This window comes from Mus caroli, unplaced genomic scaffold (assembly GCF_978045245.1).
Source record: "Mus caroli unplaced genomic scaffold, Mus_caroli_1 scaffold_17, whole genome shotgun sequence".
Taxonomy (NCBI): domain Eukaryota; kingdom Metazoa; phylum Chordata; class Mammalia; order Rodentia; family Muridae; genus Mus; species Mus caroli.
In genome coordinates, this window is record NW_028227272.1 from 83,789,415 (window position 1) to 83,802,536 (window position 13,122).

Consider the following 13,122-nt stretch of genomic DNA (forward strand, 5'->3'; position numbering starts at 1 on the left):
CATGCTTTATAAACACAGAAATGACCAGGAAGATTGTTAAGTGGGTAAAGACACTGCTGTATAATCCACAAACAATCTCCAGAACCTATGCAGCAAGGTCAGGTGCAGTGATGTGCATTTTTAATCTCACAGAGGAGAGAAGAAGGATTCCTCATGCTCCCTGACCATCCAGCCTACCCAGGTAGGCAAATTCTATGCCTATAAGAGGCCTGTCTCAAAAATAAGATAGACAGTGTTCCTGGGGAACAGCACATGAGATTGTCCTTTGTCCTTCATATACACACAGGTACATTCACACCAATACATACACACAGACATATGCACAAAAGAAAAACCTACAGAAATACACAGAACATACTTGATCTGGAATGTCCTATTTTGACATTTTCCATCATTATTAGGACATATATGCCATGATACTCTCTCTTACCAGGATTCACTCACTGGTGGACTCATAATGTAATGGCATTATTAACGATGGTAGAAAGGAAGAGATGGGCCTACCTAGAGGAATTAAGTCATTGATATCTGGGACCTAAAATTATATAACTTGTCTCCAGTGCTCTGACACACACAATCTCTCTGATTCTTAGGCACCCATCATCAGAAATATCTCCTATGTATATTATAGCATATTTCAATGTCCTTAACAACATTGCAATGGAGGACAGACTCCATCAATGATGGTGGTGTCATAAGATTAGGACCCAGTTTAAAATCCCTATCTGTAACTGTAGTCTTTTCCACCCATGCCCAAGTTCCCAGAATAGCGATGCTGAGACTGGATTATTTATGAATAATTGCCAGGTTAAAAGGTTTGGCTCATTCCCATTAGCTCATAACTCAGTTATCCCATGTATTCTAGTCTAAGTACAGCCACATGGATAGTTATTTATTCTTAGGTTCACATAACCATCGCCACCAACATTCAGGACGATTCTCTCCCATGTCTGATTCTATCCCGGAAATCCTCTCTGTGTCCCAGAACTTCCACTTCCCTATTTCCTGCCTAAGCTCATAGACTGACAGCATTTTATTGACAGATGATGCTTCCAAACATTGCACAAGAGATTCTCTCTACATCTATCACCTAAAAGCATCTTACATTGAGATGTCTTATTGCAATTCATTGCTCAGCAGTCATACAAAATTCCAGGGCATGCAATTCTGTGTAGTATGCAATACCTGATATGATAAGACAGGATGATGTTACTGGTTTACTAGTGGACATTCATTACAATAAACTTTTCATTCTCATCTAAAAGGTATATTCTTACTTAGTGGGGAAAAAGCAATGCTTTGAAAGACCATGATTTTATTAACATGATAGTGTCATTTCCTGCACACTACAGACCCTGATTTCATTGATGAACCTCATTCAGGAAGGAAGCTATATCCTCTAGGTTTGCCTAACTGTACTATACAATGTTCTCTGTATAGAAATTGAATAATAACAATAGGAGGCACAGGACTGCAATTAGTTTTGCAGATATGTCTTAGGATGAATGCTGAGAGAGCTAAGATTTTACCCTATCTTCTTCTTACTTTTCTATACTAAAGCTAGTTTTAATTATTATGGTTTAGATGTGAATTTCCCCCACAAGCACTTGTGTTAGAGTGCTTTGTGTTAGTGTTTTGTTCCCAAATGACAGTGTTGTTTTAAAAGGTCATAGAACCATTGAGGGTGGTGCCTGATTGGAGGAAGTGGGTTGTGAGTAGAATTTGGGTGAAGTACTCACTGAGTGTTATAGTCTAACTTATATTCTAGTTCATCCTTGCCAATTCTTGATCTTCCCAGATACTGAAAAGAAGCCATATGATAAGCTTGAAAGGTCATAAGAAAAGCCACCATTGCCATGCCTTCTCCACTATAATGGACGCTGTCTCCAAAAGTATAAACCAGAAAGGGGAAGAAAATACAGGAGATAGCGAGTGGGAGAGACTTGGGATGAAGTGAGGATAGGGGGGGAGGGGAAGGAACAGGATCAGGTATGGGAGGAAACGGGGATGATATACAGAGGGTCAGGAATTTGAACAGAGGTGTATAGCAATGGGAGATGGGGAACTGGGTGTAGCCACCAGAAAGTCTCAGATGGGAAGCAAGAGGCTCCCAGGACCCAATGGAGATGAGATTAGCTGAAATGACCAACAAAGGAAAGGAAGAACCTTTAGAAATGATATCCAGAGCTTAGGTAAGATCCCCAGTTGGGGGATGGTGTCACCCACTCATCTCCAGATTTTTAACCCAGAACTGTCCCAGTCTAAAGGAAATACAAGGGCAAGTGTGGAGCAGAGACTGTCACCCACTCATCTCCAGATTTTTAACCCAGAACTGTCCCAGTCTAAAGGAAATACAAGGGCAAGTGTGGAGCAGAGACTGAAGGAAGACCCATCCACTTGGGGATCCATACCATATACAGACACCAAACCCACTCTTGCTAATGCCAAGAAGTGCTTTCTGACAGGAGTCTGACATAGCTGTCTCCTGAGAGTCTCTGTCAGAGCCTGACAAATAGAGGCAGATGCTTGTGGCTAACCACTGGACTGAGCATAGGGACCCCAATGGAGGAGTTAAAGAAAGAACTGAAGGAGCTTAAAGGGTCTGCAACCCCATAAGAACAACAATATCAACCAGAGCGCCCCCCCCATCTCCAAGGGGCTAAACTACCAACCAAAGAGTACACATAGAGTGACACATGGTTCCAGCTGCATATGTAACAGAGGATGGCCTTGTCTGGCATCAAGGGGAGAAAAAACCCTTGGTCTTGTGAAAGCTGTATGCCCCAGTATAGGAGAATGCAAGGGTGGGAAGGTTGGGAGTGGGTGGGGGAGTGGGTGAGAGAGCACCCTCATAGAAGCAGGGAGAGGGGGATAGGATAGAGGGTTTCCAGAGGGGAAACCAGGAAAGGGGATAACATTGAAATATCCAAAGAAAATATAAAGAAACTATCCAATTTAAAAAAAAATTCCTTCAAGTTGCTTTTTTGAGGTGTTTTTATGAAAGCAACAGATGTATCTAACAAGTACATTGCTGAATTATTCATTTTTCTTAATGGATATTCTTGTGTTAATATATTTTGCTGAGAATTTCATATGCATATATTTGCGTGGGGGGTATGTTTGTGTGTGTGTTTCTTCTGATCAAATATATCCATTTACCACTTCTCCAAGTTCTTCTCTATGCACCTACCACTTTTCCCTCCCAAATTTATATGATATGATTTTAAATCCATTGAGTCATCTGATTATGTGATCAAATGTAGGACACTCTACAGGAGCATGGGTAGTCTTTTGGTGATTTCAACACTGAGAAAAACTGACATCCCCTCTCCCAGCATCTATCAGTTGCCAATAACTTCTTAGCTGAGGGTATGACATCATATTTTACTCCTCCATTCATTCTTAAAGCATCGTTGGATTGATCTTGTACAGATCTTGTGAATGCAGTCTCAGGCACTGTGAGTTCATGTATGGGACAGTCTCATCATGTGAAGTAAATACCATTACATGTCACATTTCATTACCTCTGACTCTTACTGCCTTTAAGCTCCCTCTCAGTAATGACCATTAGGCTTTAGGTGTGAGATGGCAGAACTATTTAGATCCCAGCATTTCACAGTTGCTTAGTCTCTATACAGTGAACAGTTGTGGGTATCTGTATCAATGTGCATTGACTAAAAAAAGAAAGTTTTCTGGTAAGGGTTAAGTTATTCAATAATCTATAGGCACAACAATAAGGACTTGGGAGCCAGTTTATAACTATGCCCACTTAAACCAATATAGCCATATTTTATTTTCCTCTAGGTCCCAGGGTCTAACTATCCATGGGTTTTAAAAGAAATTAGTAAGAAACCAAAATACAGAACTCCCACCCACGTGATGGAATATTAAATTTAATATGGAAAAATGACCACCCTGCCAAAATCAGTTGATGGATTAAGTGCAATCACAACCAATATCCCAATGCATTTCTCCACAGAAATTGAAGAAAACATTCCTAAATTCACATGGAAAACACAAAAGATCTACAGGATAGCCAAAACAATCTTGCATAATTAAAAGTTTGTGAAGAAGTTATATTGACCAGGGTAGCTTGGGTGCGGAGTCTGCTGACACCCACAAGCTACCCACAAGACCCACCACGGGGATCTTAAGACCTCTGGTGAGTGGAACACAGCTGCTGCTCCAATCCAATCGCACGGGACCTGAGACTGCATTAATTAGGGAAGCAGAAAACCCAGCCTGATCAGGGGCACAAGTCCCTTGCAGTCCCCGCCAGTACCTTGGTAGCTTGGGCGCGGAGTCTCCGGACACCTGCAAGGTATATACAGGACCCTACACGGGATCTTAAGACCTCTGTGAGTGGATCACAACTTCTGCCAGGAGGCAGGTTCGAAAACCAGATATCTGGGCAACTTCCCTGCAAGAGGAGAGCTGGCCTGCAGAGAGTACTCTGAACACTGAAATTCAGGAGAGAGCTAGTCTCGCATGTCTGCTGATAGAGGAAAATATAAACACCTGAGGAACAAGCTCTAACCAGGGACAACTACAACATCTAACTCCAGAGATTACCAGATGGCGAAAAGCAAACGTAAGAATCTTACTAACAGAAACGAAGACCACTCACCATCATTAGAACGCAGCACTCCAACCCCACCCGGTCCTGGATAGCCCAACACACCAGAAAAGATAGTCCCTGATTTAAAAGCATATCTCATGATGATGGTAGAGGACATCAAAAAGGACTTTAATAACTCACTTAGAGAAATATAGGAGAACACTGCTAAACAGGTAGAAGACCTTAAAGAGGAAGCACAAAAATCCCTTTAAGAATTACAGGAAAACACGGCCAAACAGGTGATGGAATTGAATAAAACCATCCAAGTCCTAAAAAGGGAAGTAGACACAATAAAGAAAACCCAAAGTGAGGCAACACTGGAGATAGAAACCCTAGAAAAGAAATCTGGAACCATAGATGCGAGCATCAGCAACAGAATACAAGAGATGGAAGAGAGAATCTCAAGTGCAGAAGATTCCATAGAGAACATCAGCACAACAATCAAAGAAAATACAAAATGCAAAAAGAGCCTAACTCAAATCACACAGGAAATCCAGGACATAATGAGAAGACCAAACCTACAGATAATAGGAGTAGATGAGAATGAAGATTTTCAACTTAAAGGGCCAGCAAATATCTTCAACAAAATTATAGAAGAAAACTTCCCAAACCTAAAGAAAGAGATGCCCATGAACATACAAAAAGCCTACAGAACTCCAAGTAGACTGGAACAGAAAAGAAATTCCTCCTGACACATAATAATCAGAACAACAAATACACTAAATAAAGATGGAATATTAAAAGCAGTAAGGGAGAAAGGTCAAGTAACATATAAAGGCAGGCCTATCAGAATTACACCAGATTTTTCACCAGAGACTATGAAAGCCAGAAGATCCTGGACAGATGTTAAACAGACACTAAGAAAACACAAATGCCAGCCCAGGCTGCTATACCCAGCAAAACAATCAATTACCATAGATGGAGAAACCAAAGTATTCCACAACAAAACCAAATTCACACATTATCTTTCCACAAATCCAGCCCTTCAAGGGATAATAACAGAAAAAAAAAAAAAAAAAAAAAAAAACAATACAAGGACGGAAATCAGGCCCTAGAAAAAGCAAGAAAGTAATCCCTCAACAAACCAAAAAGTAGACAGCCACAAGAACAGAATGCCAACTCTAAAAACAGAAATAAAAAGAAGCAACAATTACTTATCCTTAATATCTCTTAATATCAATGGACTCAATTCCCCAATAAAAAGACATAGACTAACAGACTGGCTACACAAATAGGACCCAACATTCTGCTGCTTACAGGAAGCCCATCTCAGGGAAAAAGACAGACACTACCTCAGAATGAAAGGCTGGAAAACAAATTTCCAAGCAAATGGTCTGAAGAAACAAGATGGAGTAGCAATTCTAATATCGAATAAAATCGATTTCCAACCCAAAGTTATCAAAAAAGACAAGGAGGGATACTTCATACTCATCAAAGGTAAAATCCTCCAAGAGGAACTCTCAATTCTGAATATCTATGCTCCAAATGCAAGGGCAGCCACATTAATTAAAGACACTTTAGAAAACCTCAAAGCACACATTGCACCTCACATAATAATAGTGGGAGACTTCAGCACACCACTTTCATCAATGGACAGATCATGGAAACAGAAACTAAACAGGGACACAGTGAAACTAACAGAAGTTATGAATCAAATGGATCTGGCAGATATCTACAGAACATTTTATCCTAAAACAAAAGGATATACCTTCTTCTCAGCACCTCATGGTACCTTCTCCAAAATTGACCATATAATTGGTCACAAAACAGGTCTCAACAGATATAAAAATATTGAAATCGTCCCATGCATCCTATCAGACCACCATGGACTAAGGCTGATCTTCAATAAGAACATAAATAATAGAAAGCCAACATTCACGTGGAAAATGAACAACACTCTTCTCAATGATACCTTTGTCAAAGAAGGAATAAAGAAAGAAATTAAAGACTTTTTGAAGTTTAATGAAAATGAAGCCACAACATACCCAAACTTATGGGAAAAAATGAAAGCATTTCTAAGAGGGAAACTCATAGCTCTGAACTAGGAAAAGAAACTAGAGAGAGCACACACTAGCAGCTTGACAACACACTTAAAAGCTCTAGAAAAAAAGGAAGCAAATTCACCCAAGAGGAGTAGACAGCAGGAAATAATCAAACTCAGGGGTGAAATCAACCAAGTGGAAACAAGAAGAACTATTCAAAGAATCAACCAAACGAGGAGCTGGTTCTTTGAGAAAATCAACAAGATAGATAAACCTTAGCCAGACTCACTAGAGGGCATAGGGACAGCATCCTAGTTAACAAAATCAGAAATGAAAAGGGAGATATAACAACAGATCCGGAAGAAATCCAAAACATCATCAGATCCTTCTACAAAAGGCTATACTCAACAAAACTGGAAAACCTGTACGAAATGGACAAATTTCTAGACAGATACCAGGTACCAAAGTTAAACCATGATCAAGTTAACAATCTAAACAGTCCCATATCCCCTAAAGAAATAGAAGCAGTTATTAATGGTCTCCCAACCAAAAAAAAAAAAAAAAAACCCAGGAGGAGATGGGTTTAATGCAGAGATTTATCAGACCTTGAAAGAAGATCTAATTCCAGTTCTGCACAAACTATTCCAAAAAATAGAAGTAGAAGGTACTCTACCCAACTCATTCTATGAAGCCACAATTACACAATTACTCTGATACCTAAACCATGTAAAGATCCAACAAGGTAGAGAACTTCAGACCAATTTCCCTTATGAATAACGATGCAAAAATACTCAATAAAATTCTCAATATCTGAATCCAAGAACACATTAAAACAATCATCCATCCTAACCAAGTAGGTTTTATTCCAGGGATGCAGGGATGATTTAATATATGGAAATCCATCAACGTAATCCATTATATAAACAAACTCAAAACAAAAACCACATGATCATCTTGTTAGATGCGGAAAAAGCATTTGACAAAATCCAACACCCATTCATGATAAAAGTCTTGGAAAGATCAGGAATTCAAGGCCCATACCTAAACATGATAAAAGAAATCTACAGCAAACCAGTAGCCAACATCAAAGTAAATGGTGAGAAACTGGAAGCAATCCCACTAAAATCAGGGACTAAACAAGGCTGCCCACTTTCTCCATACCTATTCAACATTGTACTTGAAGTCCTCGCCAGAGCAATTCAACAGCAAAGGGAGATCAAGGGGATACAAATTTGAAAAGAAGTCAAAATATCACTTTTTGCAGATGATATGATAGTATATATAAGTGACCCTAAAAATTCCACCAGAGAACTCCTAAACCTGATAAACAGCTTTGGTGAAGTACCTGGATATAAAATTAACTCAAACAAGTCAATGGCCATTCTCTACACAAAGAATAAACAGGCTGAGAAAGAAATTAGGGAAACAACACCCTTCTCAATAGTCACAAATAATATAAAATACCTTGGTGTGATTCTAACTAAGGAAGTGAAACATCTGTATGATAAGAACTTCAAGTCTCTGAAGAAAGAAATTAAAGAGGATCTCAGAAGATGGAAAGATCTCCCATGCTCATGGATTGGCAGGATCAACATTGTAAAATTGTCTATCTGGCCAAAAGCAATCTACAGATTCAATGCAATCCCCATCAAATTCCAACTCAATTCTTCAACGAATTAGAAAGAAAAATCTGCAAATTCATTTGGAATAACAAAAATCCTAGGATAGCAAAAACTCTTCTCAAGGATAAAAGAACCTCTGGTGGAATCACCATGCCTGACATAAAGCTTTACTACAGAGCAATTGTGATAAAAACGGCATTGTACTGGTATAGCTACAGACAAGTAGACCAATGGAATAGAATTGAAGACCTAGAAATGAACCCACACACCTATAGTCACTTGATCTTCGACAAGGGAGCAAAAACCATCCAGTGGTAAAAAGACAGCATTTTCAACAAATGGTGGTGGCTAAACTGGTGGTTATCATGTAGAAGAATGTAAATTGATATATTCCTATCTCCTTGTACTAAGGTCAAATCTAAGTGGATCAAGGAGCTTCACATAAAACCAGAGACACTGAAACTTATAGAGGAGAAAGTGGGGAACAGCCTCAAAGATATGGGCACAGGGGGGAAATTCCTGAATACAACAGCAAAGGCTTGTGTTGTAAGATCGAGAATTGACAAATGGGACCTCAGGAAAATGCAAAGCTTCTGCAAGGCAAAAGACACCACCAATAAGATAAAAAGGCCACCAACAGATTGGGAAAGGATCTTTACCTATCCTAAATCAGAAAGAGGACTAATATCCAATATATATAAAGTACTCAAGAAGTTGGACTCCAGAAAATCAAATAACCCCACTAAAAAATGGGGCTCAGAGCTAAACAAAGAATTCTTACCTGAGGAATACTGAATGGCTGAGAAACACCTGAAAAAATGTTCAGCATCTGTAATCATCAGGTAAATGCATATCAAAACAACCCTGAGATTCCATCTCACACCAGTCAGAATGGCTAAGATAAAAAAATTCAGGTGACAGCAGATGCTGGGGAGGATGTGGAGAAAGAGGAACACTCCTCCATTGTTGGTGGGATTGCAAGCTTGGACAACCACTCTGGAAATCAGTCTGGCGGTTCCTCAGAAAATTGGACATGGTACTACCGGAGGATCCCACAATACCTCTCCTGGGCATATATCCAGAAGATGTCCCAACCGGTAAGAAGGACACATGCTCCACTATGTTCATAGCAGCCCTATTTATAATAGCCAGAAGCTGGAAAGAACCCAGATGTCCCTCAACAGAGGAATGGATACGGAAATTATGGTACATTTACACAATGGAGTACTACTCAGCTATTAAAAAGAATGAATTTATGAAATTCCTAGCCAAATGGATGGACCTGGAGGGCATCATCTTGAGTGAGCTAACAAAATCACAAAGGAACTCACACAATATGTATTCACTGATAAGTGGATATTAGCCCAAAACTTAGGATACCCAAGATATAAGATACAATTTGCTAAACGCATGAAACTCAAGAAGAATGAAGACCAAAGTGTGGACACTGTGCCCCTTCTTAGAATTGGGAACAAAACACCCATGGAAGAAGTTACAGAGACAAAGTTTGGAGCTGAGACAAAAGGATGGACCATCTAGAGATTGCCATATCCAGGGATCCATCCCATAATCAGCCTCCAAACGCTGACACCATTGCATACACTAGCAAGATTTTGCTGAAAGGACCCTGATATAGCTGTCTCTTGTGTCTCTGTCTCTGTGTTTGCCGGGGCCTAGCAAACACAGAAGTGGATGCTCACAGTCAGCTATTGGATGGATCACAGGGCTCCCAATGGAGGAGCTAGAGAAAATACCCAAGGAGCTGAGGGGATCTGCAACCCTATGGGTGGAACAACGTTATGAACCAACCAGTACCCAGAAGCTCTTGACTCTTGCTGCATGTCTATCAAAAGATGGCCTAGTCGGCCATCACTGGAAAGAGGCCCATTGGACTTACAAACTTTATATGCCCCAGTACAGGGGAATGCCAGGGCCAAAAATTGGGAGAGGGTGGGTAGGGGGGTTGGGGGGGAGGGTATGGGAGACTTTTGGGATAGCATCAGAAATGTAAATGAGGAAAATACCTAATTTTTAAAAAAAGAAGTTATATTAAAGAGTCTTGGCAATAACAATAGAATGGAACTTGATTAAAAAAAAATTGACACACTGACCAATGGAACAAAATGGAGTGCCCCTATATACACATTCCTATAGTCTCTTGATTTTTGACTAGGAAGCAAGAATATACATTGGGGACATGTCAGTTTCTTGTTTAGTGTTTCTAATGCTGTGAAGAGACACCATGACCACAGTAACTTTTATTTTAAAAAAATTAATTGAGGCTGGCTTATAGTTTTAGAAATTTAGCCCATTATCATCATGGTAGGAAGTATGGTGGCAAGCAGGCAGACATGGTGCTGAAGAAGCAGCTGAGAGTTCTATATCAAGAACATGGGCAGGCAGCAGGAAGTGAATTTGACATTGGGCATGGCTTAAGCATCTAAGACCTCAAATCCTACCCTGAAAGAGACACACTTCTTCTAACAAGGACATACCTACTCCAGCAAGGCCATGCCTCCTAATAGTGCCACTCCCTGTGAGTATGTGGGGGTCAATTTATTTCAAACCACCATAGACAGCAATAATCTTGGTGTCTGGGATGGGTGCATGTTAACATACTTGCATGTTGTAGTATTCAGAGTTTTTCTAAGCAATTATGTCATGTTGTTGTAGACTACAATCCAATCACATCTTCATTAAATAGGGACTGTCACACACCAGGGGATGTCCTCCTAATTCCTGCCCTTGACTAAAGGACATTCATTCTCTGCCCTTAAAAGGCATTGCAGGTATGGCTACTGTCATGGTGTCAGATGTCAGAGAAGAGCAAAGGTATGTCTACCCTATGTGTTCTGACCTATGACCATCTGAATGAGTAGTAGCCTAACATTACATGAAAGTGTGAGCCTGAGATGACCACAAGTTCGGTGCCAAGGAGCTTGACAGGGTGATAGCCTGAGACAACCACTAGTAAGGTTATACACAGGCCTTTATGACTCTCAGGACCAGAGGTAAGCCAGAGACTAGAAGAACCCTGTCTGTGACTGAGGGTCCCAGACAGGAGTAGCACAAAACAGATGATCCTCACATGGGACCACTCAGGTTGGTAGGGTAAGGAGCAAACCCAAGATGACTACCAGATCAGTACCATGAGGCCTACACAGGGACCTACCTAGGCTTAGAGGACCACAAGTCAGATCTGGAATGAGGCTAGATCACTCCTTGGCGCCATAATGAGTGGTGAGTCCAAGAGGAGCAAGAACATGGTGGGGAAATAGAAGAAAAAGATAAACTGAAGGTTGTGGGTGCAATGAAGAGGGGCAGAACTGAAGACATGAGGGTAGTCAGGAACAGCCCAATTTGAGTAGAAAGTAATGCCATGTCTGAGTTCATGGTCCTGCAGCAGCAGGGTCTGTTAACTGCACTGGTCAGCCAAATGTCCCTGGTCTGGGCTGCTTCGGGGAGACATGTTGATGTCTGAGGGCTGTGCAGAACTGAACCCACTCCTCACCTGGACATCTTGGGAGTGCTGGACCTGGAAGCATGAGAGTAGGAGAGCTTATCCTGCCCCTAGCCACCTGCAGTGCCCAGAAGAGCAGGTTCTACACCTCCACTGGGCAGCACAGTGGAGTTGACCCTGATGGCAGGGGCACCAGTTAGCCAGTCCTGAGGGTGAGAGCATGGGAGAGCTGGCCTGACAATTTGAGCAGCATTGAATGACATTGTCGAAGGAAAGATCACACACACACACACACACACACACATGCTACCTTGTTTCTTGCCACCTACAACAGGCAGGGAACCTACACCTGAGGTCATCAGAGTGGGCAAGTCCTCCTTGCCCATCACCTGCTTCAGCACTCAGCACAGTAGGGCTAGTCCTGGATTCAAGTGTTGAGGGAGAGATGCCTTCTTCCCTTTCCTCATCCCTCACCATCTCTGGCAGGTAGGAGAGATGGCCTGGGGAGATCATGTGAGTGTAACTGACCATGTCCCTTGCTGGCTGCAACACTTTGAACAGTGAGGCTTGTACCTAACTTGGGCAGCAGGATAGAGCTGGTCCTGGTTGTTGGGGCTGCTGGTGAGCCAGCACTGAGGGCTTGAGAGCAGGAGGACCAGCAGGGTGACTAGCTCAGATAACTCTCAAGCCCAGATCCACGACTGTGAATAGGTCCACCCTACCATCTACCCCATAAACAAAGTGCTGGAGTACATGAAGATACCAGTCCTACATATCTAAAACTACAGGATCTCCATGACACAGGGCAACAAAATATTTGAGAAAAGTCTAAGTGATGTTCCAGTATTGAAGAATAGCAGAAGCCAGAGGCCTCATACCAGACCAAGGAGTCATTGCAATAAACATTTGCAAGCAAAGAACCATAGTCAAAAGGGTATACTGTGAGACACACTGTGGCAGACTAAAGGTTCCACAGTGAGAGTGTTTTTCTCTGTTGTGGGAGATGAGATTGCAAGGGTATAGCTCAGAAATAAGGGGAGGGAGAGATGAGTGATATTAGAATGAATGATGTGAAATTCACAAAGAACCAATAAAAAATATTTTTTAAGTTTTTCTTTTTAATTTAAGAATTTATCCTCCCTCACACTTCTACTCTGAGTCTTTTGCTGGCTCTTGTAAGCACTGGGGTTATCTCAAGACTGTGATGCTCAGTTTCCTTTTGATGTCATTTATGCTTTGCTCTGTTCTTCCTCAGCTTACTTCGACACCCAGAAGACATATCTTAATATTACGTAGAGATCCCTGTGGTATTGTTGCAAGGAGCTCAGCAGAGATGACCACCCAGACACAGTTTAGGGCAAGAAAAATGTTTAATCCACCTGGCTGGGACTACACTTAGGTATTTAGGTCCTAAGTATGTTCTGAACCAGTTACACCAAA

General features: G+C 41.2%; 1 long non-coding RNA gene and 1 pseudogene across 1 annotated transcript in view; both read left to right on the plus strand.

Annotated features, from left to right (window-relative positions):
* LOC115029547 (uncharacterized) overlaps nt 1–13,122 on the plus strand; it is a 58,240-nt gene that overhangs the window by 22,883 nt on the left and 22,235 nt on the right. The window lies entirely within an intron of this gene.
* Nucleotides 10,989–11,113, plus strand: LOC115029648 (small nucleolar RNA SNORA17; annotated as a pseudogene).